Genomic DNA, 26,817 nt, shown 5'->3' with positions numbered 1-26,817 from the left:
AGGTTGGATGGGGCTTGGAGCCCCTGATCCAGTGGGAGGTGTCCCTGTCCATTGCAGGGGTGGGACTGGATGGGCTTTAAGATCCCTTCCAACCCAAACCATACTGTGATTCTATGAATTTCCATTAAGCCCAAGCCCTCCCAAGTCCTCTCTGCTCCCTCTCCTGTCCTGGTTTGGGCACAGCCATTCCAAAGTTATCATTTGTGACCACAGAAGCAAATGGAGGCAGAGCATGCAAGGCACTCAGATGGACACTTGCACCTGGTGGTGCTGGAGATAAGAAGCCCTGTCAGGACACAAAAAAACCCTCAGGGAAAGTTGAGCAAAAGCAAGAAATAGCAGAGGCAGGACCTCATAATCATGACTTTGCTCTTTGACTCAATACAAAGGTTGTAATTCAATTTCAGAGTTCTGCTTCAGTGCATCTCTTATGATGTTAGCAGAGAATCTCTCAACTGAGTTAAAGAATTGTATCAATCAGCAGACAGACATTATTTTATAAAGAGAGAAAGCAAGAGAAAGACAGTTTATATGTGTATATCTGCACTGTGTTCCAATTTAATTACTTATAATTATAAGGTAGTGGGTTGTGAAACGCTAATTGAAAAATTTGGGTGCTTACATCTCAAAGTCAGAGAAGAATTTGTGTGCCCATCTGGTTAATAGGAAAGGGATTTTATTTTCTAGATCATTGATTTATCATCATTAAGAACCCAAATACAGAGTTCTGTAAGTCAGCTTCAGGAATATGCTTTTTCCATTACGTTTACACTCCGTCTAAAATTGCCTCTAGCACTGTGAATGTTAAAATTGACTGGATTCAATTTAGTGAGATCGCCTTCTTGCTCTGTCAGAGGTTATTTATCTCATTTAGCTTTTGTAATGGAAGTTTTTTTGAGGTTTTTCTTTTTTAAAATACGGAGGTGCGTGTAATAATTCTTTTTTTATTATTACTAAAAAAAAAAAAAAAAAGCCCCAAACTGTATTGATTTCAAACGGTAAAAACGTCTTGATGGCACCTTTTGTATAAATATACTGAGTCTTGCCAAACAGAATCTCAATAATCAGAAGCGAGGCTGTTGTTTTATTACAGGCTACAAAAGAAAAAAATCCCCTTTAGCAACCTGAAATTCCTTCTCCTTCCCGTGCAAAGATCCATGAGGTACTTCAGAACATTACATGAATTAAGAGCCAAATCTATCGTGTCTTATATCAACTTTTCTTTACCAGCCAGACTCGTGAGAGCTTGTAGAAGAGCGGCTGCTTATAAAAAAGCGGATTGTGCCCTGGAGGAGCTAACCTTTACCACCAGAAAACGTAGGAGTAGCATTAATACTAATTCTGGATATTTGGAATCACGTCACTACCTTTCAAACTAGGAAAGAGTTTCCCAACACTACATTAACTGGCCAAAGAATCCTGGTTCAATTTTTGAGAGACAGAAATATGAGTATCATCATAATACCCAGAATGCTGCAGAATACCATGAGGTTTCTTTTCAGCTTTCAGTTCCACTTGTGCCAGCTGAGGATGCTGCTTTCCACATTGGTAGGGTTAATAGATGAGGAAAGAGGGAACACCAGCCTCTGAGCAGAGAGAAAACAGCCAGTGTTAATTTACAGCTCGCCAAAGATAAATAATGCAATAATAACACAGTATTAATATAAGACTACATGAAGAACGTGGTCTTGTAGTTAAGCATCTGCGCTAGTCTCAGGACAGATGGGTAAAATGTTGGATTTTTCAAGTAATGATATAAAAAGAGGCATTGTCTATAAGTTTCCTGGGCTTTGGTCCCACATTTACTACATTTTCTGTGTAGTGCTTATTACAATATATCAGTTATAAAGAACTATTATACATAGAACACCAGCGTTAGCCATACACCTAAAAGAATAAATGCGGGCTTATCCAGCAGTAGAAGAGTGAAAACGCCAAGTGTTCTGTTATCCTGTAGGCAAACAGCTTTGCACCAAGCCAGACATCTCCCTCTGGTATCAGTAACAGCAACGGGACTGAGATCCACTCATAAAGGCTGTGGTAGCTCTCAGGAAACCATCTTAGTGCTCCTAATGATTTATTTATTCTGTAACTCCTACAGGAACAGCAATCCATTCACCTTTCTGCCCTCTCTCAGCTCTAAAGTACTTAATTTTTTCCTTGATTTACTTTTCTTTCTTTTTTTTTCCTACCCTTCACTGAATGCCTTTTACCCAATAAGCAGGTTTTGATTAAATCTTTTCAAGGTTACAATTTCAGAACAAAAAAGCACAATGATTTGCCGTTAAAGCCTTCATTTTCACGAAGCTGTATTGTCAAAGGGCCATTTTCTGTAAAGTACAACTCTCATCTGCTACAAGCATGCATCTCTTTCCTGGTACAACACAACCGCTTTCCCCTTCTTTTTATATGGGAGGATTTGGAGGAAATAGGTAATTATTCTGTCCGGCCAGTGGGCATCTCATCCCTGAAAAATTAATCTTGGGTAAAAAGAAAGAGTCTTGGTCTAAAGTACCCAATATCTTGAGGTAAGTACGCTTCCCTCAGGTTTGGTTTGAAAATTTCCATTTAACTACGACTCAAAAATCAGCTTGCAGCATTTCAAAGAGATTCATAATTGAACACGTGCCTCTGGCCACACTCGGGTCCTGTTATAAGAAAAGTCCCTGCATCTGTTAAAGGGCGTCAAGGGACTTCGCTCTACATAAAAAAAAAGGCTTGCCTTCCTGGGAATCTACACAGGGGTGGGAATACTTGCTTTGTCCACAGCAGGGATGATGGGCACATGTCCTGCTTTTCCAGAAGACACTCTGCAAGCAACCTGGCTGCCACTGCTGAGATAAGACTTGGCTGCCTATCATCCTTCTGTACATCCTGGCTTCCTTCGGCAGCTAACTCCGATGAATGAGAAGGGAGAAAAGGAACACGAGGCATGTTGTGGAGAACATCGGTTCTGCAAGCAAAGTGTAGCCAGACAGTGCCCATGGGACCAGGGCTTTAGGGCACACTGCCAACCTCACCACTAAATATGAAACCTACAGATTTTTCACTAAGAATCAACAGTTCCTCCTTCTAAAATCAATAAAAATAAGTACATGCATGAAAATAATTTAGTACTAAGTTTTACTTTGGATGGAATTAGCTCATCTCTGTACTGGGAAACACGGAAACAATGGCTTCATGAGTGTAACTTCAAGCATTCTGGTGTTGTATTTCCTTATCTTCCCTAGGCAGCAGGCAAAAAAGCCCACTCTCCATCAAAGACCTCCTGGTTTAGGGAAGGTGACTCAGAGCAGACCACACCATTTTCCATGAATTCTTAAAAGTGCAGTGAGGCTGACAGCAACTTGTTCCTCCTCCCCTGCTGAGCCATTCGCCCATATCTCTTATTTCTCTCACCTCCCACTAGCACGACTTCCATCCTTACCTGCCCTTTCGCTACTGCAAACCTTGCATGAACTTACTATTTGATTTCTTCCAGCAGGAGCCCTGTGAAAGCTCAGATTGGCTTCCTGTAGAGGAGAGAACACCAGCCTATAAACACTAGGCTGGTAGAAATCAAATTTACTGTTATGGTTCTTGAAATTGAGATTTTTTTTCCGTAGCATTAGCTCCTGCACAGGTCTGTCTTCCCAGCTGGGCTTACAGCACCGAGGATACTGATTGCTGAACACCTCTCGATGAGGGCGTATTAGAATTCTGACATTTACAGTCATCCAAACCAATCTGTGGAAATCCGGTGACAAGATGCTCTCACATTTACAGCCCGGCTATTAAACCTTCTTCCTTGTTGTGTGCAGCTAGCCAGCCCCAGGCACACAGTCATGCGCTGACAGGGTTACAAGGGAGAACACGAGCTCAAAAAACGATGCTGAAGTGTGCTTATTTATTTTTACTCCCCAGCTATTCTCATGATTTCATGGGGGCCTTCTAGTTAATCCTATATTCATTAGTTACTTCCTAAAATAATTATGTTTCCAAACCACTCTAGAAACTGCTATAATGAAAAAGCCAGGTATCAAAACAGAACCAGATGCAAGCTAGCTCACAATCCACCACCTGGAACGCTCCCTTGGGAACTTTGGATGTGACCTTCCCTCCCCAAATAATCACATGCAAATGTTAACCTTTAGATCTGAGCTTGTGATTAAAGCACTGAGCTTAGGCTTGCAAGACTTCCATTCTGTTCCTAGTTCTACCAGTGACCTCGGGCAAGTAATTTCATTTTTCTCTGCCTTAATTCTCTATCTTAAATGAAGGAATAACAGCTGCTATTAACAGAAGGAATTGTAAGGGTGGGGGGAAAGAGAAGCTAAATCAGTTGGTACTTAGGCTGTGCTCAAGCACGGTATTGGAGATTACAGTGGCACCCTGACAACGAGATCCATAACCAAATGCCTGAGGAAAAAAATGCCACACATTCCCCTCGTTTTAAAAAGGAAAACTTTGCTATGAGTACCTGTGGAGCAGCACAGGAGTTACTGCATTCAGGCAACCACTCCATCAATATTAATTTTTTTTGTATAGGCTGTGTATAGATAATGTGTATGGAGATAGGCTGAAAAAAAGCAATGGGAGGAGGGCAAATTCCCCCAAGAAATTTTCCACATTTAACTATAAAAGGGAAATCCTTCGTAAGCATCATCACAACAACTACAGTTTCTGCAGCCTGGAGCTTATTATTGAGAGGTGGAGTAAAGTGTACATATATATACATATATATCATGGTAAAGGTGTCATAGCAAATACAGCAACTGCAGTGGAAGAGTTGAGAATGCTACAACGAAGAGTCTAATGAAGTTTAGTGAGAAGTCCAAAACAATGTAAAGAGAACACAGGCAGCCCTGTGTTGTGGAGGAGGTTCATACCAGGGTAATCCAACTGTCATCAACTGAGATGAAACATTAACATCGTATTGCAAAGATAGCAACTATATTTGCCCACCTTCCTGCAATCAATCTCAAAAATGGTTGCTAAATGCCGTTTTTCTTCTGGTAAGCACAGGCAAGGAGACCGTATGTTAGCCTTTTGCCTGCTTTCATGTCTTCTGGAAAGTATATATCCACGCATATCAGTGTTTAGTGAACTATACACGTGTGTATCTCCTGTCAGCAAATGCTCGAAGGCCAACATACATCTCTTGAGTATGTCTGTCAACGAACATATACATCAATGTCTGTCTGATGCATACTTGTTTGAAAGTACAACATACCTATTTGAGTGAGCATTTGTGCACAAGTTAAACCCTCATCTTCGCACACGTCACCCCTGTGAAAGAATGTCTCTATGGGAACATGTGCACAGACTTCCATGTCTCAGTGCGTATGTGACAGGCATACACATCACCACAATCAGGATACGTGTGTGCATGAATATGTCAAACGGCTGGTGGGTCTTTTGAAAAACGAGGATCCAGGGCAACTGCTGTAAGCTGTCTCGTGATCTGAAGTAATAAAGCAATCAGCCTTCACACTAGGAAAAAGCCAGGAGTTTTTAGAATGATTGCACCACTATCTAACAAATTCCCTCCGATACCTGCTTTTCTTCTACTACAAAATTAGCATGGACCTGGAGAGCTCATTAGCATGGGCTCTAAACTTCGTCTGTAATGTGCTCACATCTCAATATTGTAATAGGAAGGCAAGGAAATGCATGAGAGGTGACGATCTATATGCAGAGAAGCTTCAGGCATTAATGAGTGAGGCTTGATTAAAAAACAAACAACCCTCCCCACCCACCCGCCCCTTGGGAACCGTTCGTCTGTTGGGTACAAATGATTTTGCGATCTGTTTAGTAACAGTGATACCGCTTACCTATCAAGACTGTGAATGTGGTGTAAGTTAACGCTTGATATTAAATGTTAGAGATGCAAAATCCACACACTGATATGCAGCGTTATACCTGCACAGAACATGATATGGTAGGTTGGAACAATACATTCCCAATTCACTGTGAGAAACAGACAGCTGATGCAATGCTTCATTTCTAAAGTATAATGCATGTTCATTATTGTCCATACGAGTGGGCAGGACATTCTATATCCATTCTCGGCACTGTAACAGTGCAATTTGCATCCAAATCTGGAAGAGCAGTCGTATTTCCAGAGATGCTTTTAAGAGGTGTCTGAGAAAAACCGGCTCCTGACAGGAACCAGGTAACGGGTGGATAATACACAAACCCATTTTCTAAACACCACTTGAAAAATCACAGGCAGTATAATTGACTTTTACAGCTTGGATAATGTAGGTCACTGCATTAGTGCAACAAGAAAATGAATGTATGTTGGAGGGAAAGACAGAAGGGTAGTAATTACAAAATACAGATTAAATAACCATCAGATAACAGGCATTATAATAAGAACAACTAGGGTGAGGATAGAGGAGAAAATTTGTTAAATGGATTGTAGCTGGGTTCAAAGAAACCGCTGGTCTCAGATGCTAGGCTTTTCTTTTTTCTTCTTCACTGCAAACTCAATAGAATAAAGTATTCCTCCTCTTTTTAGAGATAATATCGGCTTCTTGTTGGTATTGGCTTACATCTTGCTCAGGCTAGAGGGCTATTAAGTCAGAACCTGATTATGTTAACACATAGTTCTTAACTCTTGCAGAAACAGGAACCCATAAAGTCTCTAACAAATAAGAGAGATGACAGTCCAGTCCTGCAAAGCCCTGAGTGATGGCTAAGGCTTACTAAGAGCTTTGCATTCTCGGTGCTTCTGCAGTTTAGTCCAAAGAAGATAAAAAAAATTTACCAAAAAACATCTGCTCTGCGCCTAAACAAATCAACAGTGTGAACAGACCTGAAATAAAGGAAAAATATGGCATAGGAGAGTAAAGATGCACATATGACTTTTTTTGCCCCCCACATTAAACAATTTCAGCCCAGCCTGGCTTAAAAATGCTCTGAACTTACTAGTAGCAGAGAGCTTTTCAGTGAGCAATAAAAGTAATATTCTGAGGACTGTCAGAAGTGAGGGGTTTTTTTTTAATATCACATCAAATGCCCACCACAACTACCACACCTTCGGGAAGGACACATAGCAGCAAATAAACACACAGATCTAAACTTCTATTGGCTAGGAGAGGATCTGTGCAAGCACACAGCCAGTGACACCTGAGATGATCACAGGTGAAGAAGACAAGGCAGAAGGGGCACAACATCGCTGCTGCTTGTAGATGATTAGTACCTTCTATCGATGTCTAAGTGATACTGACCTGCACTCCAGAAGATGTTTTTGTTCACCTGAACTCCCACAAACTCATATCCGCCAGCTGATGTGCAGATGGCACTCAACAGCATTCTGATTGTCACTCAATAAGGCCAGGGATGGAAGCTAGAAGAAAAGATTGAGTCACTGAAAACTTAGTGGAAATGAAAGATGCATAATTTTCATATTGAGGAGGAAGAAAATCCATCAGCCTTGTGTCTCTTACACAGCTGCCTCTGAATTTAGCTTTGAGAGCAAGAGAAGTTGCACTACAGCCACATATAAACCTCTAGAAGTGGGAATACAGAATGAGTCTCACAGGTACATCTGTGTCCCCTAGAAAGGCGCAAAACATCATTGTATTTAACAATAGAGAAGGCTACCAGGCAGCTCCTTTCTGTCCCACAAGTGCAAAAAAGGCATGGCCAAGAAAGAAGGGGACACTAAAAAGGGATCTACAGGAGCATGCCCAAGGAAGAAACCTTTTGCCCTTCTGAACACAGGAGGAGCTACAACTATCCCACTCATTGCTGCATTGTACAAAACACAGAATGTCCTTGCTCACAAAAACTGTTGACTTCTAACATTTTTGTCTCTCTTAAAAAAAGAAGACTTTAACTTGGGCTTGTCATCTGCACTTGATCATGTGCTGGGAAAGCTTAACACAGAATGGGGAGGGTCTAAGAAACACGCCTCACTTTTCCTCACTCACTGCCTAAGAATGAGAATGGAAAGGAAGTTCATCTAAGATCTGATTCTTGTCTTTCACCACAACGAGGGGCAGCATTGCCTCATCTCGTGATTTGCAACACAGGGCCTAATATGCCTTCCTGCTGTTATATGCAGCTCATAGCCTGTGGGTGCATTGGATCATCCCTGTCCTCTATTGCTCTGTTCATTAATCAACGGCTCCTCTGAATACAAATGAGTTCTGAAAGGAGCCAGGTGAAAGGAATGGCAATTTGCTCACAGCTTGATAATTACGCATTTTTCAAAATAAATTAAAGCCAGAGCTAACAGCAGAACACTGTTTTCAGAAGTCCTGCTTACACAGAGAAATTAATTGGAAAGTACATTGATTGGAGGGGCTGCTGAATTCCAGCATGGAATTTATTTCGGCATTGTTCCACAGCAGCTCCCAAATCTCTTATCAAACAGAACCTCTCACCTCTGCTCAAACTGGGAGGGAGATAAAAGGAAGCACAAATAGAATCATAGAATCATAGAGTTGTATGGGTTGGAAGGAACCTTAAAGGTCATCCAGTTCCAACTCTCCGCTATGGGCAGGGACACCTCCCACTGGATCAGGGGCTCCAAGCCCCATCCAACCTGGCCTGGAACCCCTCCAGGGATGGGGCAGCCACGGCTTCTCTAGGCAACTTGAGTCAGGGCCTCGCCACCCTCACAGGAAAGCATTTCTTCCTAAGACCTCATCAAAATCTCCCTTCTTTCAGCTTAAAACAATTACCACTCATCCTATCACTCTACTCATTTGAAATCATCTTTGGAGAAACCTGGTTTCCTCACAGAATAAACAGTTGTTTGGAAGGGAAAGGGATTACAGTCTTTAATGTATCTTTGCTTTGGGGTTACTCAAGGCAACAAAACTCCAAGATGAATTAAAATAACAAGGAGTACACCAATGAGTAGTTTTACAACAGAAACACTTCAAAATAGATCTTTCATCCCGAGTTGCACAAATCGGGGGGTTGGGTGAACAAGCACCAGATAAACTTTGTGTGTACAAATTGTCTTACGTCTTCATGAAGAAATTCCACAAACAAGCAAAAAAGACACTTGTCTACTCCAGAACTACAGATTCTTCGTTACTCCCTGTTGAAAGGTATCCAAATTCCAGTCCAAACACCTTGGCAGCTCCCTATTCTATCTGAGGCATGGGAAACGGGTAAATTCAGAAAGTCCTGGCTTAGAAGACACCACAGAGTGCACTGCCAGGACTCCAATTTAGAAGCGAATCCTTTCTCCTGAGTGTGCTAAGCATACTGACTGACAGCAAGGTTAGGGCAGTCTTCTGAGCTATTACCTCAGTAGATTACAGAAGGCGGCTCTTTTCTTGTAGAGCAAATCTTGGGCTGTAGTTTTGTTCTTTTCTCTGTACAGCCCTGCTCGCCTTACCAGCTTGCACGTGTTTCAAAGGGCGGCTCTGCATAATAAATTGAGTTTGTGTAATCAAATATTTTAGGAGATGAGATTAGTTTTAATTTGTTCTTCTCACAATACCTCCCCCACTCTTCATAAAACTGCACCCTGCACAGCAGGAATTTATCTTAACCCGAGCCTTTCAGATCTAATGCTGGCATAGTCAGGCAATTATTACAAACAAGTTAAAGATGGAATACATGAGAAAAGTACACCTGCTACATCTACTTTATAACATTTGTTTCACTACAGCAAAGATAAGGTGGCAAGAAAACAATTGCTGCTTTCTTCCAAAGAGCAAAGCAGTGGAGTGTGTAGGAAAGACCAAGAAAACTCTCCCACTCCAACTTATTTAGATACAGGATACATCTCCATCAATATCCCTCACTGCCAAAAGCTCAGGGTTTATAATCACAGAATCACAAGGTTGGAAAGGACCCATTGGATCATCGAGTCCAACCATTCCTAACACTCCCTAAACCAGTTGTACTGTGACATCTGAAACAAAAGATCAAAACCTGATGTCATTCTTAAAGTTGCCTGAATTTCCTTATGTGAAGCTCTTGGTTTGCCCCGTTAGGAAGTAATGGCTGCAGGCACAGTTTCCATGGAGTCTGCATGTGACTACACCTGAGGTTTTGATTTACACCCTTCACATCTATTTTTAGACCTCCTCTTTCCACACATCACTGTAGTGTCTGGGTATTTGCAAAAAAAAAAATCCAAGTAACAGCAGGTACCATTTCCTTTATTCAATGCCAGAGTGAAATGGATTATATTTTGTTCCAGCTGAAATTGCTTCTCTTGGCTAAGATAGGAGACATTTGTATGGATTATTCCCGAGATCCCTATGATCCATGTTCAGGGAAGAGAGGTATGAATTGGCAAGATGGGAACAGCTGGAGACCACTTCTCATCGGCTGAGCAAGACATCTCCACAATAAAAATTAAGACCAAACAAGGCCCATCATCAGCCAAAAGCAGAAGCCACATTCTGAAGCATCACCTGTAGGAAACCCTTTCTAGATAGCTACTATATGAATAAGCAACGCGCCATTTTCACATGGAAGGCCGAAAGGCACTAGAGCAGCTGGCTGCGATGCAGACTGCAGTGGCGCCTGGCCAGGGTGGTTTTCTGGTCAGTCGTACGCCCTTGCTGTCCGTGCCACTGCTGTGTGCTGCGTGAAAAACAGCTACACAGCAATATGTCAAGGGTAGTAAAAGCTGCGTTTCGGAGAGCTTTTATAGCCCTCTAAATGACACTTGCATTTCAGCCAAAGCACAGTTTTAACTGTGAACCTCTCCTACATTAGTTATTCATATCAAGGCTATACATACTTCAGGAGTAAAATACTACTGAACTCGGTGACAGTTTGATGATTAATGCCATGAGAACTGTCTGCAACTCTGAACTTGTTCACTGCTGCACACACAGTCCCCTCAATTACTGACAACGCAGTCTCTCCTCTACAGCAGAACGTTTAAACTCCCCACAGACCCCTACACCCTTCATCAGTAGTCCCTCCACACAACGTCATTAATTCCTTGTCAATTCACCAGTTAACACTCTTCACCAATTCTTACATTAACGGTAAAGCTTCTCCTCAGCGCCGCAGCGTCCAGCAAAATGACAGATCCGGTGGATCAGAGATACCTGAGCTATCACAGGGCTTGCACATTTCAAAGCATCTTTAAGGGCGAGGGAAAAAAACCCCAACAATATGCCCAAAGAAATACTGAAGGGAAAAAAAAAATCTCAGGCATGGTGCAGGCTGCATATTAATGTCAATAACAAAAACTTTAAGCTGCTTAAAGTCAACTGAACTTCACAGGCCATGTTTTAAAAGCTTCCAGTTTAAACAATGTCACAAAGGTTTTTTTAGTTATTATTTTTACACTTGAACTTCTCCCATTTTTATCAAGGAATCAACTGAGGACATGAAGAAAAACCTTTCTTTCTTTGTCTTCCCCTGCACCGGACAAACTGTATAGACTGATATGTGGGGTGTAAGCTAGCCTGTAAGACTTTCTATTCATTTCCCAATTAACTTGGATTTTGCTGATGAAAGTATGTAGAAACCTATGCTAAGTGACTGTGCATTTCGGAAAGGAAAGGCGTAGACCTCAAACCTTCCAAACATACAAAGAAACACCTAAGTAGCATTTACCTGTAACTCCTGTGTAAAAGACACATTAACTTTATATATATGGATCTGAAGCACAAGTCATATAACCAAAATATGGGTCCATTTTGGAAGCTGAATCCTTTTCAAGGCAATTTGTGAGATTTACGCTCACTGTATTTAATAGGGCTATTAAACACATGGACAAGGGGAGTTGGTGACTGGCAAAAGCAGACTTTTTCATTCTTTACCTCTTTGAGATTCCCTTGAGGGGGCTGAAGTTATTTACAGCAGCCTTTCATTTGTGCTGATAGGAACATCACCACAGGTGCCTTTGGAGCTTTGCAGAGACACAACCACAGGGTGGAGTAGCACCTGTGGACAGTCCTGCTTCTGCCTTAGTTCAAGAAAGGAAAAATAAAACCCAAAGAAATGAGCTGCCCTTCTGTCTCACTGTTCCTCAAGAGAATCCGTGCAGTTCTGTCTTCTAAAACTTTCTACTTTTGATGAGCATTCCTACTTCCCGTCCTGTGGCTAATTAGAATTATTTTTTAAAGGCTCTAGTGCTCTAGACACTCTGCAGAAAAGGTTAGGTCCTACTCCCAGAAGCGATGCCTGAGATTGTCCTTAACCCCAGTCACTGTGCATAATTACAACTGCATTTGTTATTTATTCCATTGATATTTGCACCTATTCGGGAAACTACCCAGACACATTACATCAGTTTCTAAGAAATCCAGCCACCTCTGGAGGAAGGACCTTGGCACCTCTTAGCAAATATAGAGCAGAACTAAACAACGGCTAGAGACAAGGAAAGCTGCTGTACAAAGACAATAAATACCTCTGTGCTAGCAGACATCACCATTGGTGTCAGCCAAATACTCCAGCCATCAACGTGAAAGGAAAGACACTCTCTACCTTCAGCAAGTGCTGCACCACAATTCTAAGTGTATCAGCCCTTCAAAACAACTGATGATGTGAATGGATGCAGCTGCAGAGCACAGCAAGAGCAGAAGGGTCAGTGCCTCCGAGCCACGTCTCTGCAAACCCTGTGGAAGAGCCAGGGGAGGTTCATCCCTTGGTGCCTGGAAGGTCTGCCTAGCACAGTGCCTGGAGGTTTGCTGCTCCCTGGCACACCTCCACAGGTCTTGCTTCATTAACTCCTCAGGGCTGCTGCACTGCAGAGATAGGCAGAGCATCAACCATCTTTTTTTTTTGAAAAATTCATTTGAACTGCAGAGCTGGGTGGGACCGGGGAGGCAGCAGCCAATTAAGGAGCCATCAAACTTCTCTTAAAAACCTCCCTCAATAATGCTTTCCCCTCCTGCCTCCAGCCAACATGGTAATTGTGTCTAATTTCTAAATTTTCATGCAGTTGCTGCATTTGCCTCCCCTTAATGAGATGTAAATGCGTTGCCAGTTTGTGGATTTGTTTAATTGCAGGGTAGCTAAACTGTGATTGGCCAGAAGGTTCATTTTTAAATTTATTTATTTAGCACACATGCAAAGCATTTTTAAGATTCTTTTCCCTAGCTAAAAGAGGAAAGGAAACATACTCTATTTTCCTATTATGTTCGGGGTTCTGTCACACAGAAACCATCTGGTTTTCCATGTGTTTGCTACTGAACTTAAAAGATTTCTGCCATGTTCCAAGTGTTTGAAATAACTCTGAATACCTTCTGTTTGATTCAGGTTCCTAAACTGGACAGAGATGCTTGGGGACCTTTGGTTCTCAATGGGCACGAGAAACAAAGTCAAAGCAATTTAAGTGGCTTTGCTACAAAACAATACTCATTCATTGGGCTTTTCCTCACCCGCCTCCCACAAGGGCATTTAAAAGAAAGCATGAAAGACTCCGGCACTGAACGGGGTAAGAACAGAGTCATCTTTCATCTACTCTAACTCCAAGTAAGATCCACTAAATCTTGAAGGAAATACTAACCAATTTTTAGTACCTTTAACTTACTGCCACTTTAGAGTTTGCTCCAATGTAGGATAGCAGTAAGAAATCTCCTAAATCTCAGCAAAACTTTGCAACTGTAGGTTAAAACCCCTAATTTGCCTTGCAGAACCTTTGCTATTACAGATAACAATACAGAGAAGGCCTGGTTTGATTTGCAGATCTCAAAACACCTGGAAGTGAGAAAATAGTCTCCTATCAACTGTGTCCACCTGGTGTTAATGATGGCATCAGAACCAGAGGGCTGTTTCTGCAGGAGCAGCTTTCAAACTAGTCCTACAAAAGAAAAAGCAGAAAGTTCTGGTTTTGCAGCTTCGTAACTCAGAGATCAATTCTCCCACTCTGCTGCTGCTTAACAACAATTAGTCTGCTGAGAATGTATAGCTTTTCCAATACTTAAGGCCACTGTATAAATAATATATTAATTTTCAGCATTTCTTTAACATTCTGGTTTCGATCAGTTTTATAGCACCTAATGCTGCTTTTACCACTTACCTTCATGTAATGACTCACCCGTATAATTCATTGAGGCTTGCATACATAAATTCCCCTTCAACCTCCCACTAAAATTCTAAAGCAGAAGTACTTACCTTAGCACCAAACATCTCAATACAGCACCTAACACAGCAGATTCCAATTACTATCATCTATGAGCCCCAACATCCAGTCTTAAGAAGTTAAGGGTCTCTTTCCCATTCTGATTCCCTACAGGAACATCTGAGGTTGTATCTTGCCCCTGAATTACTATTCCTGCAGGAGCAGCAGACCTATACAGACCTATATTTACAGCTTTATGTTTCTGCTTGGGTTAGGCAGCCCAAACAATGACCCTGGACCAGGAACACCATGCTCAGGAAAGGTTCATTTCCTGTCAAATCCATCCCGGAGATATCTAATTGCTACTGAAAGATATCACGAAGTAAGTGGTGAATGTCTTGCTGTACAAGTCATTTCTCTGTATCCTAGAGAAAAGAAGGGAAGTTGATTTCAGCTCCATCCGCCTGTTCTTCCAACGTAAACAGATAGCTACGAAGGCAATCAGCATGTCCCAGGGCCAAGGGTATCACTTCTCCAGACCGTTGTCAGTAATGACCAATAACACAAGCCGGCAAAGTAAAGGGAAGTGACAGCAGGGAAATAATTTAGCCTTTAACTGACACGTTATCCAGTTAAAAGCCATTTACCTTCTGCTGCTTGGTGTGTCATTGCTCATTTTAGTTTTGAAGTGACATCTCCCCGAGTGCCATTAACATGCCAGCAGTGAAAGGGAATTTATAGAGTGTGCACCCTGGAGAATAGTAGCCTGGGTGGTTGTAGTGAAGGAAAGTATTTTGTGGACTCTTTGTTTATCCTTACAGCATGCTATCCAACACAGAACATCCAGGATGGGAATCATCCGGCATCTCCACTGTTGTCACCATCTCCCTGCAGCGCAGTATGACCTGATAATGCATTTCAGCAGCAATTATCATCTGGGAAGGTCCCTTCATATTCGACAAAATACGGCACTTAAATCCCTCTTTTGGGAGGAAGAAGAGGAGTATTTCACAACACTACTGAGAGGACCATGGTAAGAACTTACCAGTGAATATAACTGTTCTGGGCAATGCACAAAGGATTATAGTGTAAAACTGAGTGGAATTTTGTGCTATAAAGTGACCCAAAAAAAAACAAAGAGATTTTTTTCCAGAACTAGATTCCTGCAGTTACAAAAACATTGCATGAAACCGTCTGTCTGTACAGTGCGTGAAAGACAGCGGTGAGCTCACAGCTACTTATTTCTTGCACTCAGTGTAGGCCCAGGACTATTATCTTCCCTCTTAATCATCCAAGCGAACTACAAATAGCAACGGATTTCACGCTAGTGGACAAACTGCAGATCTTAAAATGACAGAGTCAGGGTAAGGATGAAAGACACCACTTACAATAAGCCAAAGAGTCACAGTAAAAGCCCAAGTTGCCTTCGAAGCCAGAGTTAATAATGCTATCAGTATTGATACCTACAGGTTGAAATTTGAAGCTGCAAATAGATATAAATCTGCTTTCACTGTGGTAAGGTCAGGGGAGATTCAAACCACACCAACAGGCAACTTCCACAGGAAAAAAGTGAGCCTTTAGGTGCTAAGTAAGAGAGGGTCAAATAGTAACTAATTGAATTCACAGTCGCCCTTTACTCAGATATATTCAGATGACAGATGAATTTCCATTAGTTTAAAGTGAATCACCATGGATAATGGAAAACAATACTTATGCTAATGAGTTAAGAGAGCAAAAGCTTTGCAAATGAGATGCCATTTCTTCACCAGCCGGGGTGCAGCTGATTAGAAATAGCACCATGACTGATAGCTCCATCCATCCCTGCTTCTGGTGTGCCACTTCCAAGGGGCGTCCCCACAGCACCTTTACTTCTGAAGTGCCTGCTGTGCATCTCAGAGGCACAGCCCATCAGGGAAGAGGCACCCCAAGCCAGGAGAATGATAAGATGGTTTGGGTTGGAAGGGACATCAAAGCTCCTCCAGTTCCACCCCCTGCCATGGGCAGGGACACCTCCCACTGGATCAGGGGCTCCAAGCCCCATCCAACCTGGCCTTGAACACCTCCAGGGATGGGGCAGCCACCACTGCTCTGGGCAACCTGGGCCAGGGCCTCCCCACCCTCACAGGAGAACATTTCTTCCTAAGAGCTCATCTCAATCTCCCCTTTTGCAGCTGAAAACCATTCCCCCTCATCCTATCGCTGCAATTCATGATAAATAGCCCCTTCCCCAGCTTTCTTGTAGGTGTGAGGAAAGAGATGGCATGCTCTGGGAGCAGATGAAGGTGTGGGCTAAGTGGGAATGGGAGCACACAGGTGAGGTAAAAAGACAATGCTCGCATATCTGTGTCCTCCTGGGAAGGCACAAGTGCCCTTTCCACTGTGGGTGACTGTTTTTTCTGTTTTTTCCCCACTTTTACCCAGACCACACACTAACTGGCACTGTCAGCCCTTGCTGGGCACCGTTCTCTCTCTGAACATAATGGGCAGGCAGTGGGAGTGTGTGGAGACCCTGGAGCTTTGGGGTGTTTTTTCCACTGGGTACCATTTTCCACTCTGAACATGGTGGGAAGGCAGTGGGAATATGTGGAGACCCTTGAGTTTTGGGGTGTTTGTTTCACCGAGTACCATTTTCTGCTCTAATTGTGGCAGGAAGGGAGCAGAAGAATGCAAAGATCCTTAAAATTTGGGGTGTTTCTTTCACTGGGGCCCATTTTCCACTCCCACCATGGTGGGAAGACAGATGGAATATGTGGAGACCCTTGAGTTTTGGGGTGTTTCTTTCACCAAGTACCATTTTCTGCTCTGATTGTGGCAGGAAGGGAGCAGAAGAATGCAAAGATCCTTAAAATTTGGGGTGTTTCTTTCACTGGTGCCCACTTTCCACTCTGACCATGGTGGGAAGGCAGATGAAATATGTGGAGACCCTTGAGTTTTGGGGTGTTTCTTTCACCAAGTACCATTTTCTGCTCTGATTGTGGCAGGAAGGGAGCAGAAGAATGCAAAGATCCTTAAAATTTGGGGTGTTTCTTTCACTGGTGCCAATTTTCCACTCCCACCATGGTGGGAAGACAGATGGAATATGTGGAGACCCTTGAGTTTTGGGGTGTTTCTTTCACCAAGTACCATTTTCTGCTCTGATTGTGGCAGGAAGGGAGCAGAAGAATGCAAAGATCCTTAAAATTTGGGGTGTTTCTTTCACTGGTGCCAATTTTCCACTCCCACCATGGTGGGAAGACAGATGGAATATGTGGAGACCCTTGAGTTTTAGGGTGTTTCTTTCACCAAGTACCATTTTCTGCTGAGGAGCTGCTGAGCTCTGAGGGGCAGTGGAGTGAAGAGTTCTGAGGCGGCGCGAGCTGAACCTGTGGCTTCCCCTGCCCTTGGCAGCTGCGGCTATTTGTTTCTGGAGATATTATTGCTTATTAAATTGCCAGGCACCATCCGATGGGTGCTGTTTGATATATACAAGACTGTGAGCAGAAGGCCTTGTGGCTGAAATTTACTGCTGGTTCCTCAGGGGTGTTTGCTGCAGGAGGACTGAGCAGGGTTTGCTGGTCTTTCACTGCTGCTGAGCAAAACCACGGTCTTAAAGTCATTGTTTTCATGAATATATTGCCTGACGTCGTGTGAAATGTGTGTTTGAAGGACGATTGTCTACACAACTGGCCAAAATTGTGTGAGGATTGGCCCTTTAGGTGGCGATTTGTGTGTGTTTTTTAAAGACTACGGTAGAAGGAAAGCCCTATAAACCTATGTAAATGCACAGCGTGGGGAAACATCGTGGAAACCTAGAAAACACTCGTTGACATTCTCTGGATAGAATTGTAGAATCATGGAATCGTTTGGGTTGGAAGGGACCTTAAAGATCATCTGGTTCCAACCCCACTGGCTCAGGCTGCCCAAGGCCCATCCAACCTGGCCTTGAACACCTCCAGGGATGGGGCAGCCACAGCTTCCCTGGGCAACCTGGGCCAGGGCCTCACCACCTTCACTGTGAAGAAATTCTTCCTTATGTCCAGTCTAAATCTGCCCCTCTCCCGTTTACACACATTGCCCCATGCCCTATCACCACAAGGCTTTGTAGACAGCCCCTCCTCAGCTTTCTTGTTCCCCCCTGAGGTACTGGAAAGTCGCTATAAGGCCTCTTTGGAGCCTTCTCTTCTCAAGGCTGAACAAGCCCAACTCTCAGCCTGTCCTTGTACGGAAGGTGCTCCAGCCTCTGACTGTCTTTGTTCCAACAGCTCCACATCCTTCTTACGCTGAGGTGCTAGAATAAGGCTGGTGCTCCAGAAGCACAAAGGAGGCAGGAAAGAGGTGTGGAGAGCGACTCCATTAGCAAGGTGAGATGGCATTTGGCAAGAAATGGGAGCCAAATATGACGTTAGTACAAAGGTATGGGCTGAAAGCACTTCAGAGCCAGCAGGCTACTTGCAGGCAAAAGTTGTAGTACGCAGGCAAAGCTTTGTTGGAATAACCATGCTGTGGCAATGTATGGTTCAGAGGCACTGGCAGAGCTGTGGAGAGATTTATACCCTTTTATACTACTGAACTATAATAGTGTTGAATTGTATGATGGGAGTTTACTCTGCTCCTGCCTGAGTGATCTCTGGAAGTTTGTTATTTCCTTATTTCTCACACCCACTAAGATAGATTTAAAGTACTTAATGTTTTTAGGAAGAGAATAAAGAAGCAGGTGTATAATGGCATTGCTGGCTTGGTTTACTGTATCCAGCACTGTACTTTGATCACGTCTTGCAGTTATTACTTTTGGCTTTTAGTATTTTATTATATAAATATTCATCAAATACAAAAGCACACCAACCCAGAGAAATGGAAGTCAGCATCTCCTGAAGGAGGACTGGAGGTAGTGATGCCACGTTATATTGGGATTTCCTTGAATATTTGCATTCGGTTCCTGAGATTTCTGAAGCAACTGAATAGCTTCAAACAGAGGGTGGTAGAGGAGCAGAATCTGCTCTTCTGCTAGTTTTTTATTTCAGCGGGGCTAAGATCTGAATAAATGAGCACTTGAGAAATGTCTGAACTATGGAGGCTTGTCCTACTGAGAGATGCTGACCTGACTCTTTAAGAAATGCTGCTGCATGTTTCCAAGGGCGGAGGGGATAACTGCTCAGTAGGGGAGGAGAATGCTGCTGGGAAAGTTTGTCCTGTTTTGCCCCTTTTCACTCCTTTCCTTTCCTTTCCATAGTGTCTCCTGCTGTGATCCTTCACACAGGGTTAGGCAAATCATGATCCTCAACGCAAGCAAGTGGAAGGGTTTTTCCAGCTTCTGCTCTCTGTGATCTCTTGTATCGCAGTGATAGAGTCAGGCTGGCATTGAGGCATTGCATGGGGCACTTGGCAAGTTTTAGGATGTCAATCATTTGTGGATAGATTGCTCTTCTAGCAGTGTTTTGGCAGAGGCAGTAGTTTTAGAGTGACATTTGTGAAGGTTGATCACTGGTGTTCAGGTCAAACAATGAAGATCTATACAGCCCCTTGCCTTGGAGCTCTGCCAGCATACCCAGACCCATCACTGAAGTTCCTGCTGGTGCATGAAGCCTGTGAACAGCTCTCAAAGTTCTACCACTTTCATGAGCTATTGCATTTGTTTCTTGCATCTACTACAAACATTGGCACCAGAATCCAGATCAGAAGTGCTAAACTTCGGATCAGGAACCACTGAATGAAACAGCCTCAGTCATCACAAGAAATTCTATTGTCTGACTTGCTGAATCTAAATTCTGAACAGGAACTTCTCCGGTGTCTCACTCCCATGCTCCTTCATAACATATCTCCTTGGCAGGTGGACAGATCTTTTCTCCCAAACTCCTTTACTCTTTTGTCTTCCGAGGAAAAGTCATACTAGAATGGAATTTGCATTAATCTGAACATGCAGTGCCTAGGGCTCTCTTGGGACTTTGCTCTGTGTTGAACACATTTTATTCATCCATCAAAAAGTATTAATTCTCCCTTTTGCATTGCTCTCTGCCTGGATTTTTTTTTTTTTCATTATCTTTTAAAGCACTGAGGAACCCCATCCTCTTCTGCTCAAGCCGCAAGATGATAAAGTTGTTTTTCCCTCCAGCTCTTTTCAATGCATCATTTAGCAGACCTCCTCTAACGTGTTCTGAAAAGCCTCTCTTATCCCAGGTGGGGTGCAGGGAGGAGAATCTGTAGGCTGGTGGGACTATGGAGTTGAAATCCATCTAGGCTTAAATAGCTCAAGGTCAGCTCAGGATGGAAAGGACAACAGCAGATTTCTGGAGACTTCATTCAATGAATTGTTGATCGGAAAAGCTCTTTCAGATCCCCGTAGAGCAGAATCTGGAAGAAATGTGTTTTCCAAAAGGAGGACAGCAGGTTAGTCGTTAATGATTTCAATAAAGCAAGAGAAGGCACATTAGGAGGTTGGCCATAAGGGTAAAAAAGGAGGCTGGTGTATTGCTCATTAGTGGTTTACTAAAATTAACTCCATTATCGTGTTTGCTTTCATTGCAAACCTTCCATTTAATTGTAATTACTACTGAACTGCAAAGAAGGGACCCTGCTTCGCACTACAGGTCGTTGGTATCGAGAGAAAACCCAGAGCTGAGATGTGTGAAGTGCTGCTTAAGGGATTGCCCCAGTGCTACAGCTGAGCCTGTTCAGCCTGGTTTTGCTATGCTGGTAGCTCTGGAGGAAAGGTGGAATTTACTGTTTTCCTTTCCAGAGATACCAAACGTGTTATTCTACAGGTATGGGCAGAAAATCTGAATTGAAATGAAAAAAAAAACCAAAACCAAAACAACAGATGACCTGGTCCGAAGGGAGGCGAAATCAGTGATGGCTCTGCTATAGTGTTCTTTCACCTTTGGATTAAGCCTAAACCCTTACAAATCTAGTTTCTGTGAGAAAAAAAAGTGGCTATTGTTACCTTTTTCCTCTTTGTATTTTCTTGTATTTTCTTTGATGTTCTTTTTCTCTTCCACAAGCTATTGATTCTCATCTTGTCTTTTATTTACTGCCAGCTCTCTCATTATGTCAGGGATCCTATACTGAAACGCTGTTCCGTTTTCTGCATACACCATTCTGTTTGCTGCATTCACAACCTTTAAATAAAGAAAAAGCTTTGCTTTCCTTTGTGAAGGTGCCTGCCAGTTGGCTTGCTTGTCTTTGTGTTTATAATACACGATGGAAAAAGGGAATAGCTGGACTGTTTTTCCAGCGCCGGGAGGTATTTTGCTTTCATCGCACAGATATTCAGTCCATTCAGAAAACTGTCTGGGACAGTTTTGGCTAAAGACATTAGGATTTATTGGGCATTTTATTTCTTTCCAGTGAAATCCATGAGGGTTTCAGGAGTCTAACTGCAGCGTGAAGACAGGGAGAGAGCCAGCCCTCTCTTCTTAAGGGCTTCCCTGTAACCTCCAAGGAGTCTTGCTTCTAATTTCAGCCAGTTCAGAAAAAAGAGGGGATAAATTACACATAGGTTTGAACTTTTGAGGTTTACTGCAAGCCTGTCATTCCTTTCAGCCTCTTTATTCTCCTTTGCTGGTCACAGGTAAGCGTAGGGCCATAGGGTGGCAATTTTTTCTGGGAACAGAAGCCAGTTTGGGATGGGAAATGTGCGAGTGGTAAAGTGAATGGAAGGAGAGAAAAGGAAAAAGAGGCGATAACGACTCTTTGATGGAAGTAGGTCAGTCTTTAATGCTATGGCCTGTCTCTCTGGTCTCCTTAGGAACAGTTATAGCTCTAGTTTGAGATGGAGATTGCACTAGGAACTGCAAGCAGATGTTCTCTGAAGGCAGTTAGCTGCTAGCAATAAAATGCTAAGTGTTTGGAAGATGCAGTAATTCAGTCATGTGATTTTTATTTCTCTCCTTAGGTCAATGACCCTACAGTGGCACTGAAAAATGGGAGTAGATTGTATTTAGGAGGAAAACGGAGGATGGCTGTCAAAAAAAAAATAAATAGTATGAAATGGCTAAGCCCTTTTTAATTAAAACTCAGGATGATGTAGTTATCTCATTCTTGTACATAATTCCAAAGCTCTGCTTCCCACTTCATGTTGAGGTTGTGTGTCTGTGGATCTGATGCAGATAAAGTTAATCCATAGACAGATTCAAATATGAGGCTACTTCTGGTAACAAACTATGTTATCAGCAGAACTGCTGCCAGGAATTATGCTGCTGCCCTCGCCAATTAGTGCTAACACGTGGGGCAGTCATAAATACAACAAGAATTGTGGGATTCCATTTACCTGATTGTACAGGAATGTGCTCAGGTAGCGTGGAGCTAGAAGAGTGTTGGAAATGCCTTGCCAGCTCTCTGCTGTAGGTTCAGGAGGGCATCGATCTACTGGTACAGCTCAGTAGGTAGAAAAACAGGAATGGAGCAGGAGAAAATGACCGCAAGTGACTCTTCCTTTTGTGTTTAACCAGAGGCAGAAATATCAGAATAAAAAACCTCTGGTTTTAGCTCTAAGCTTGTAAAAACATAGATACCCATCATTCTTTGTGAAAGCTTAGCTTATCGTGTCCTGAGAACACTGAGTATTTTCTCCCCATGCTCCAAGGGCTCTGCAAATGAGCCACAAATAAGCTTCAAGACTGGAGTGCTGTTTGTGGCAAGTGGATATAGGGCGTGTGGGAGAGGTATAGGCCAGGAATCTGGTGAGCCTGGTAAGAGAGAGCTCTGTCACTAGAGAGGGGATTGCTATGCAGCATCTTTCTAACTGTGCAACCGGTTTGCTTTGCCGTGCATTGGTTTCCCTAGCAGAAAAAGCAATAAAAGGAGCTGGGTAAATAATCGGTGTTTCTATTCAGCAATGTGCTGAAAAGCAGAAAGCATACTTTGGGGGAAAGAAGCATTTTTTTTTGCTTTCCCAGCTGGTGCAGGGAAAACAAAGATGGAAATGTGTGTTTCAGGTTGAATGAAACATAGATTTGTTAGGAGGAAAGGGGTGGGAGGTTATCCACTCTATTATAATTTGTTGCACTTCTAAAGTAAAAGATATTGGTGAAGAGGAAAAAAAAAAGAGTTACTTTAAAAAAGAAATGAAATGCTGAAAATATGCTTATTTTTTTTTCTAATTTCTTTTCTTTGGTTGAAAGTATTTTTAAATTTGTCACATGTGTTAGTCCCTCTGCACGTGTCTATCGATAAATCCTTTAATAGAACCACCTCCCTTTGTCAATTAAAACCATCTTGTCCAAGCAGCAGTGGTTATTTAGTACCAGCAGAGGTTATGTAGTTGATTTCTGCGTGTTTGCTCAGTGAAGAGGCTCCAGTGTTACACAGCACTGGCGCAGACTCAGCCAGAATCAAAAGATATAAACAATATCTGTCTCCACTGTGTTTATCCCTGTGAGACCTGATAGTTTCTGGAGCTGACAATGGCTATATCATTATTAATGCTGAAGGGGATTCTGTTATGTTGTTATGCAGGTCCAGATAACACTTATTTTTTGTGCTCTGTAAATGCTGCTCTTGAAGGACAGGCAAGTTTTGAAGCAGATCAAGGTTATGCCTTGTGACCTTTACTGAGGTTTTTTTTTTCCCCCTTTTTTGCCCCCTTTTCCTTTTTTTTCCATTGGTTCCATATTGAAGCACATTGTGGGTTGAGCAAATCTCTGGGTAATTCTTTCTCAGATGGGGAAGGGTAAGGAAGAAGAAGGTGTGTGTCAGGAGCATGAGGCTGGCTGGGAGATGCCGTTGATTAGCTAAGACATTTGGAATTGTTTTCAGGAGCACTCAGACACCCAGGGAGGGAGCAGGAAGAAAAGCACACCCCGAGTTCAAGTGGGGATCCAATGCAGGTAATGAAATGCAAGGGATCCGTATCAGAAGCAGATAAATGAGCTGTTAAGTCCTGTGGTCAGGTAGAGTAGTAGACAGAATCAACTGCACTAAATTCAGTTGTGTCTCTGCGTATTTGCTGATTTATATGGATGAGATGGAGCAGGGGGATGATGAAGACAGCAGACTGCAGGCAGGATGGATGCAAATACAGTATTAACGGAACAACGTGCGTGTCCGTGTTCTCTGCATGAAACCCAGCAGCGAGGCAGCACATAAGATGCAATTGTTGACAAAACCAGTGAAGGATGTGTAAGGAGGTACGAGCTGTTGTCCTGACTGATGGGTAATGCCGACTGTTCACTGGTCAGTGTCTCGAGTTGGAAGAGACTGCAGCTTTGTCAGGGCATGCTAATGTTTTATGGCTTCTTAAATATGTGGGTAGCTGAGACTGTCTTGTGATGTTCTGGGTAGAGAAAGAAAAATGAGATAGTGAGGAGAAAATAAGGGCTCGAAACCAAGTTTGTAATTCGGGGTTTTCTGTAAATTTGCTACCGTCTTGTCTGCTGGGAAGGGAGTGGATGTGAAGGTAGGTTATTTAAAAGCAAAACCAAAAAAAAAAGGTGTCATCTTTAACTCCAAACAAAAAGGACAACTAAAGAGTGACCAGCAGCTTCTTAGCTGTTGCTAACCTATAGCCAGGTGCTCTCCTGTCCAGCTCAACCAACAAACTGGTTATGTTTCTCGCTGCTGCTTTGCTAGTGGCTTTAGCTATACAGGTAGGGGTATGGTGAATGCGCTTTACAGGGGAGCGATAGGACGGAAGGATGAGCATAGGGAGGCAAATGCAGCTGGGGGAGTGGTACAGAGAATGAAGATAAACATTCAGGGAGAGAGTGATATGGAAAGAGAATATACAACTGTGATCAGTAAGAAAGCTTTGGAGGGATACTTTAAGAACGCCTGAATATCAGCATGTGTTGGGGCTGAGTCTGCGTTCTATTGCTTTCAGCCAAGCCCAGCAGTAAGTAAAAGTAGGTGTCATCCTATAGCCCAGATTGAAATGAGTCTGGAGGCGTTGTTCATGTCCCCAAAACATTAGTTCCACTAGGCATTGTGGGTTCCAGCTGCAGGGTTAAATAGCCAAATAAATAGATGCAGTTTATGTCACCATGGAGATGGCTGCTGAAGGACAGGCCTGGGTCAGAAAGGCACTTGCAAAGCAAAGAGCTGCTGTGGCAAGTCCTGGCTAAAAAGAGGGTCTGAGCCTCAAGCCTGGCATTTCCCATCTTTGTTGCTTGTTTGCACGAATGCATCTTGTGTGGGTGACCAGTGAGCCAGCAGGAAAATGATTAGAAGAGAACAGTGTGCTGCACTGAAGGGCAGTGAGCTAAGCATCAGCAGAGGAACTAATGCAGCCCCTCTGGTACCAACCAGCTTTGATGTGGTTCTGAAATCCACTCTCACCGGGTCTCTGAAGCAAGACGTTGCTTCAGTAGTGCAAACTGCTGCTCCCTGCAGAAAATTAATAAGGAAACTTTGGATTCCACCCTGCATCTGACCTAAGCAGCTAAATAGGTTACACCAAGTTTTAAGAATCGCCCCAGTTTTCCTTTTAATAGGCAATTTTTCTGCTTAATTTGCAGAACAAGCAAAAAGCTATTATGTAAAATTTATCAGCAGCAATTGACTCTCATTAGAGATTGGGAGCAGGAGGCTTTGTCGTAAGGGGGAAGGATCCTCCAGATTTTCATATACCAGCCTTAGTTTCCCAGTGCTTGCTCTGACCTGTGCCCTGAGCGAATTCAGACTCAGAGCCATCAACGTTTCTTTCTTATTCTCATAAGAGCTCTTCTCGCCTTCCTCCAGCCTGGTTTTAGAAGCCCTTAAGCAGTCGGTATTACAGTACCTGAGCAGTGAATTTTGGCACGTTGAGTAAACTCCACTCCAGTAGAATTATGTGCTCGAGTGCAGTTATATGCAGAGCTCCTTGCTGGGACGATGACTTGGACTGTGAGTGTCTGATTATGCCTACGGGACACAGGCAACGTCAGCCTTTTAGTGCTACACGGACTCCAGGAGCCTGGGTCTGGAAACTCATTCCCGAGTCTAATTTCTTTGCCAAAAGTGATGTAGTTACTGATACCCACGAGACGGCCTTTGCTTACCACTCTTTTCTCCTAAGTCCAGCGATGGATGTAGCGGACGTGGAACAAGCTGCTGTCTGTATTCCTGGAGACCAGAACACAGTGTGGTCTGAAATTGCTCATGTTTTCTTCACACTGCAGCAACATCTTTTGGCTCCAGTTGAAGACAGCTGTGACTTGTGTTGTGTAGGGGGACAGGTAAACTGTAATACACCTTCCTACGAGAGACATTAGGGAAGTGGAAATCATTACCGACATAGAAACAGTCAGATAGGGATTTTTTTCCTTTCCTTTTCCCCCTACAGTAAATGTTAATTATACATGAAGGTTCACCACAGCAGAAGGGATTATAATTAATTCATATTTGAACTATAATAGATTTCACTACAAACTGCATTTCATTGCAACAAAGTGTATTATGACTGTTGTTTGCTGGCAGTAATTTACATAAAGCATCGCATCCATTAGTCCTGCATTAAGGAGAGCCACAGGCAGATAAAACTAAGCAAAAAAAATAGAGCAAGTCTGTTTAACTTGTGAACAGAGACCATGTACTTGTTGCAGAACGTGTGCCATCTAACTTGAGGAGTGCATTGGATAAAATGAATTTGTTAGGTAGACTTTGAACTCAAATCCCTGTCTTGAACTTGAAATGAGAATTTATCTGTGTGTTTTATCTCTACTTTAATCTGCAAAAAAAAGTATTAAAATCCATCTGAAAGCAGCATAACCTCTTGTTCTTCCTGGTGTCATGAGTCATGCACCAAAGCAGTATCAAGACCGTAGTGACCTAGGGGACAGACAAACAGGTTTTTATTCTTGACCTAATGGGAAATTGCTTACTTTCCTGTGCCTCTCTCTCTCCTTTTCCAACATCATCTACCTAGTTTTATGGGATGAGAG

At 42.9% G+C, this 26,817-nt stretch overlaps 2 long non-coding RNA genes across 2 annotated transcripts in view; one reads left to right on the top strand and one right to left on the bottom strand.

Moving 5' to 3' along the window:
* Window positions 1–18,838: 18,838 nt before the first annotated feature.
* LOC128854352 (uncharacterized) overlaps window positions 18,839–26,817 on the bottom strand; it is a 28,614-nt gene continuing 20,635 nt past the window's right edge. Inside the window, exons 3-5 of the long non-coding RNA XR_008453389.1 lie at window positions 25,936–26,132; window positions 20,904–21,078; window positions 18,839–20,314 (exon numbers count right to left, since the gene is read on the bottom strand). This is a non-coding gene — a long non-coding RNA (uncharacterized LOC128854352). The remainder of the gene's footprint in view (window positions 20,315–20,903; window positions 21,079–25,935; window positions 26,133–26,817) is intronic.
* The window catches only part of LOC128854353 (uncharacterized), a 52,759-nt gene continuing 47,011 nt past the window's right edge, over window positions 21,070–26,817 (top strand). Inside the window, exon 1 of the long non-coding RNA XR_008453390.1 lies at window positions 21,070–21,530. This is a non-coding gene — a long non-coding RNA (uncharacterized LOC128854353). The remainder of the gene's footprint in view (window positions 21,531–26,817) is intronic.

Source organism: Cuculus canorus, chromosome 23 (genome assembly GCF_017976375.1).
Source record: "Cuculus canorus isolate bCucCan1 chromosome 23, bCucCan1.pri, whole genome shotgun sequence".
In the NCBI taxonomy this organism is placed as follows: domain Eukaryota; kingdom Metazoa; phylum Chordata; class Aves; order Cuculiformes; family Cuculidae; genus Cuculus; species Cuculus canorus.
The sequence above is the reverse complement of the archived record's forward strand: the minus strand, read 5'-3'. Positions and strand labels throughout refer to the sequence as shown.